This window comes from Doryrhamphus excisus, chromosome 16 (assembly GCF_030265055.1).
Source record: "Doryrhamphus excisus isolate RoL2022-K1 chromosome 16, RoL_Dexc_1.0, whole genome shotgun sequence".
Classification (NCBI taxonomy): Eukaryota; Metazoa; Chordata; class Actinopteri; order Syngnathiformes; family Syngnathidae; genus Doryrhamphus; species Doryrhamphus excisus.
The window spans coordinates 4,655,402-4,661,401 of NC_080481.1; positions in this window are offsets into that span (position 1 = coordinate 4,655,402).

Consider the following 6,000-nt stretch of genomic DNA (forward strand, 5'->3'; position numbering starts at 1 on the left):
GTGTTGTGGGCTCAGTAACGTCACTAGGGTCGGCAGTTATGTGGTCACTGCGAAGACGAGCATTGTCTGTGTGTGAGTGTGTGTGTGTAAGGAGCAAGCTATCTATAGCCTGTGTATCCCTGGGGATTTCAGTCTTATACTCCATATTCATGACACATCACTTTGAGGATTAGAAGGGCATCATCAGACAGAGGGGCTTACAGCAGCAGACGCACACACAGAAAATAAAGAGCCATCGTTCTCATCCTGGTGCACTCTCTCTAGGAAGTTCTTCACAAATGACCACCCGTATACTGTACAAGCTCGGGATGGTCCCATCAGGATTTTACCAATACCGATCACATGCATGCAGTGTAAATGTTGAACTGTACTACTGGCCATTTTGGGGGGGTCACCAAGGTTTTTTTTTCTTGTGAGAGCTACTTTTACCAAATTAAAATGGCCGAGGGCTACTTGTGTTTGTACCAGCCAGGCCAAACAAAGCCGATATGCTTGTAGTCATCATTAACCGAAAACCTGAATGCAAAGCAGGTATCCACTGCCTTCCCCTCTCCCTTTTCAGTGTGCACATTGGCCGTTTCAAGCGCTCATCACACATCATCCGGAGTCTGACGCAGCCCCGCACACTACTGAAGTTCCTCCAGCACTGAAAGTCACATAGTGTCTGCATGCACCCAAATCCATACTGAGACGCTACTCATACCCAAATTTTGCCCACACTTGCAAGTCCAGCGGGTTGGAGCTGGGGCTTTAGCGGCTGCCTGGTGGAGGATCACACCGCCAGCCTCAAATTCACCACATGCTGCCAAATGCCGCAGCAATCTGAAGCTTGTTAAAGCTTCACCCCGGTGAGACATCAGGGTGCAAAACCTTGATCACTTTCACAAAGACAGGAAGTCCCACACACGGCAGACATGAGGGGGCGGAGCTGACCAGGGGAAGGGATTGGCAGAGGGGATCGGACAATAATCGGAAGTAAGGGGAATGAGATCGGAAGTAAGGGCCAATGCCGATACCGTCCTTTTTCACTGATATCGGCCGATACTGATCTGTGACCGATTGATCGGAGCACCCCTGGTGGAAACCAGTGAGACGATAGTGGAAAAAAACTCAACAATTCAGAAATGATTGTGGCAAAGCAGGCGGGATGATTGCTCTGTATCTAACTCGCACATTTCAGTGTTCATTTCAGCAGTGATGACTGGCCTTCTTAGCCCTTAAAGCTAGCAGTATTTGTTACAAACTGCCAATTCAAACACTTTGCTTGGACGGGGGAGTGCCAATTTTCGAGACACAAACATATCCAAATGTGTGAGGCGGAGGTTTATTAAGGCCACAGGAATCTGATCTGCAGGGGGGCTTGGAGGGGGCTGTGGGGGTGTTAGTGCTGGCAGTGTGGATGTTTGTTGTGATTGTGTAGTTTGTACTTTGTGTGCATCCATGCATGCATGTGTGTGCTCTTATCTCTACGGGTCGACAGCAGCAGCAGGAGCATCAGAGGAAGTGCAGCCTTTCCTTCCTGTGCCTTTCACACTGTCACAACACAAACTGGCCATAAAATTCTTCATCCAACCTATGGCGAGACAGAGCGAGTGAATGACTGAGGTTGAAAATGTGTGTGTGATTAGTGGGGTGTAGCGCATACCCATTTACACATTAAAGTTGTTTTCTATTGGAGGAGAAACGAAAGCAGAGCTTGGTGAATGTGTTGGTCTTGGTGTTGGGCCTCTGACCTCCATGGGGAGGCCAAAGAAGGACACATCCCTATCCAGTGTTCCTGCCGGCTTCTGGCAGGCAGCCACGCCACTCCTTCCTGTTTAATCCCTTGGTCAGTAGGCCTAGAATTAGTCCAATCTTTAATGCATTGTCCGGATCTGCTCTGCTGCAAAATAAGTGTAAGATCATACGAAGGTGGTAAACTATGATATATCATCTTCATACATTTATGCTCTGCAACAACATTTTAGGCACTTGTTTTTTAAGTGAAACTTGCCTTTAGTCTACACAGCACGCCACATACATCAGAGGGGCTCCAAAGACTGTTGAATGATGCGTGTTCATCATTCAGTGTACAAAGGAGAGTTACTTAAGGGTTACCCCCCCCCAGACTCAAACACACATACACTCAAAGTTTTTTTTGCATTATCAGGAATTGAGCTAACATGGTTCACAAATATTGAGAATTCTGGAGGAACCCTCGCAGTAAAGGATTCTTTGTCCAGTGGCGTGTATGGTTTTTGGGAGTGCAACGAGAACTACAACGCTGATGATTCAATGGCATTAACATGCAGCAGCCCATTCATTACATTCAAAGATTGAACTGGACAGCACTGACTTAAGGAAATATATCTATGATATTTATGGAGCCACTGAACACAATCACAAGTCCCAAATATGCAATGCATATGCAAAAGTTTGGGCACCCCTGATATGTAAGATGGATTTAAGATGTGTTTTAAAGTGGGCTGTCCATGCTTGGAAACCATCAAACCTGACTCAACTGGAGATGTTTTGGCAAGAGGAATGGTCCAAAATACCTTCAACCAGAATCCAGACCCTCATTGGACGCTATAGGAAGCATGTATTTCTGATAAAGGAGGATCTACTCAATATTAATGTCATTTTTGTTGGGGTGCCCAAATGTATGCACCTGCTTATAGTGGAAATAATGATTGCAGACTTTCTGTAAATCCTATAAAGTTCATTTGACTTCTCATCTATCCCTGTGTTGGTCTGCTATTGTGATGCGGTTGCGGTAGGAACCGGGTTCGGATCCCAGGATGCAGAGGACACCGTGGTAGATGCAGTTAAAGTCCTTTAATAAGCTTTCGTGACAACGAGGGGGGTAACCAAGGACAACGGTATATCAAAGGAAAGATGCCGCGGGTAAAAAACAGGAAATCAAAATACCAACAGTGACCTGCGGAGCCACAGGGCGTGCAGCAGGAGTAATCCACGTCGACTGGAGGGCACCCGGGATTGTCGATGGAACAGGAAGGTCCGGACGTGAGGGCATAAGGCATGTAGACCAGAACAATAGCCGAGTGCCATCCAGTCGCCACAGGTGGGTATAAATGGGGGGAAATGGAATGCGAAACAGCTGTGGCACGTCCTGTGGCTCCTCCCAAGGTGGGCGTGGTGAAATCTAAAAGGGACAACAGAATAAGAAGCAATACAACCAAAGGAACCTGACAATACCACCCGAGCTACCGAATCACTGTTCAGGTAGAGTGTGACAGTATTCCCCCCCTCCATCAATGGACGCCACCTGGCGGACCTCCAGGCTTGTTGGGGAACCTACGATAGAAATCGGATATGAGGGTTTTGTCAATAATAAGTGATCTCGGGATCCACGATCGGTCCTCGGGACCGTAGCCCTCCCAGTCGATCAGAAACTGCGTTCCTTTGCCTCGTCGTCTTGCGTCCAGGATTGATCTTACTGTGAAAGCAGGGTGGCCGTCAACCTGCCGTGCGGGAGGTGGTGATGCAGGGGGGGGGGGTTCAGGGCAGATGAAGCCACCGGTTTGAGTTGGGACACGTGGAATACAGGGTGGCGTTTGATAGATGCTGGAAGTATAAGTGTGCGGCCACTGGATTGATCATATGTTTAACCTCGTATGGCCCAATGAATCTAGGGGACAGTTTCCTAGATTCTCCTGCCAGGGAGATGTTGCGGGATGCCAGCCATACCTTCTGGCCGGGTTTGTAGTCCGGGGCTGGTTTGCGGTGGCGGTTGGCCAGCCTCTGGTTATGCCTGGCGGTACGCAAGAGGGCGGCCCTGGTGTTGCGCCAAACCCGGTGAGCCCGACGGAGGAAGGCAGCCAAGGAGGGTACTGTGCATTCGGATTCCTGGGAGGGAAAGATGGGGGGTTAAAAGCCATGAACAACATGGAAAGGGGAGAGGCCTGTCGCGGAGCAGACCAGGGTTTTGTGGGCGTACTCTACCCAAGGGAGGTAGGTGGACCAGGAAGACGGACGCTGGTGACAAACGCATCTCAAGGCTGCCCCCAAGTCCTGGTTGGCACGCTCAGATTGTCCATTGGACTGGGGGTGGTAGCCGGATGACAGGCTGGGTCGGGCCCCCAGGGACTTACAGAAAGCCCTCCAAGTGGCTGAAGAAAATTGAGGGCCTCTGTCAGACACTATGTCCTGTGGGATCCCGTGCAGGCGCACCACATGCAGGACCAAGAGTTTGGCCGTCTCCATTGAGGAGGGGAGCTTGCGGAGGGGGATGAAGTGTGTCAATTAATCCGGTAACCAAGTAATCCGGTAACAAAGTCCAAAGCGATATGGGTCCAGGGCCGGGAAGGGACAGGAAGGGGTCGTAGCAATCCAGCAGGGGGCTGATGAGAAGATTTATTCCTAGCGCAGACGGAACAGGCTGCGACAAAGCTCCTGGTGTCTGCATGAAGGGTAGGCCACCAGAACCGCATGGCCCAGGAGGAAGGCTGTCCGTCGAGCCCCGGGGTGGCAGGCGATTTTAGAGGCGTGAGCCCACACCAGCACTTCGGGACGGAGTGCCGCCGGGACGAACAAGCAGTTGGGGGGGCATCCGGCTGGGGTGGGTGAGTCCTTGGCCGCCTCTGCTACGCGCCTCTCTACCTCCCATCGCAGGGCTCCTATGATTCGGGACTGTGGCAGGATGGTCTCTGGGAGGGAGTCCTCAACTGCGGGCACAAACATCCTGAACAGGGCATCAGGCTTCCCGTTGAGTGACCCCGGACGAAAGGTGATGCAGAAGTCAAACCTGGTAAGGAAGAGGGCCCACCTTGCTTGCCGGGGGTTCAGGCGGTGGGCAGAGCGGATGTAGGCCAGATTCCGATGGTCTGTGTAGATGGTAAAGGGGTGAGTGGCGCCCTCCAGCCAATGCCTCCATTCTTGTAAGGCCAGTACCACCACCAGGAGCTCCCGATTCCCAATGTCATAATTACTCTCGGCCAGAGATAGACGACGGGAGAGGAAGGCACAGGGGTGCAGTTTCTGATCGGTGGTGGAGCGCTGGGAGAGCACGGCCCCGACCCCAGAGTCGGAAGCGTCAACCTCGACAAAAAAAGGGAGAGAGGAGTTAGGATGTACCAGTATGGGAGCGGACGTAAACAGGGATTTGAGGCGCTGGAAGGCCTTTGTAGCCTCAGGAGACCACAAAAAGGGTACCTTGGACGATGTAAGCTTGTTCAGGGGTTCCGCCACCTTACTGAAGTTACGAATAAAACGACGGTAAAAGTTGGCGAACCCCAAGAACCTCTGCAACAGCTTCCTTGATGTAGGAGTAGGCCAGTCAACCACTGCCTGGACCTTGGCAGGGTCGGGTCTGAGTTGGCCTTTCTCCACTATAAACCCCAAGAAAGACACCGAGGAAGCATGAAACGTACACTTCTGGGGTTTGACAAATAGTCTGTTCTCCAGGAGTCTCTGGAGGACTAGTCGGACATGCTGGCGGTGTACCGAAACGGAGGGGGAAAAAATTAAAATATCGTCCAGGTAAACGAACACGAAGCGGCCAATCATGTCCCGCAAGATATCATTTATCAGGCATTGGAAGACGGCAGGGGAGTTAGTAAGGCCAAATGGCATCACAAGGTATTCGAAATGCCCGAGTGGCGTATTAAAGGCTGTTTTCCACTCGTCGCCCTCCCGGACACGCACCAGGTGATAGGCGCTACGTAGAGCGAGTTTGGTAAAAATGGCGGCATCGTGCAGGGAAGTAAAGGCAGAATTGAGAAGGGGAAGGGGATATTTGTTCCTGATCGTAATTTTATTAAGAGCACGAAAGTCGATGCAGGGGCGTAGGGAGCCGTCTTTTTTTTTGACAAAGAAGAACCCTGCCGCGAGGGGGGAAGATGATGGTCGGATGTGGCCGGCAGCGATGGAGGTGGAGATGTAATCCTCGAGAGCACGGTGTTCGGGTTGGGAGATATTGTACAAGCGTGACGCGGGGAGTGGTGACCCGGGAAGCAAATCAATGGCGCAGTCATAGGGACGGTGAGGTGGGAGGGTCAT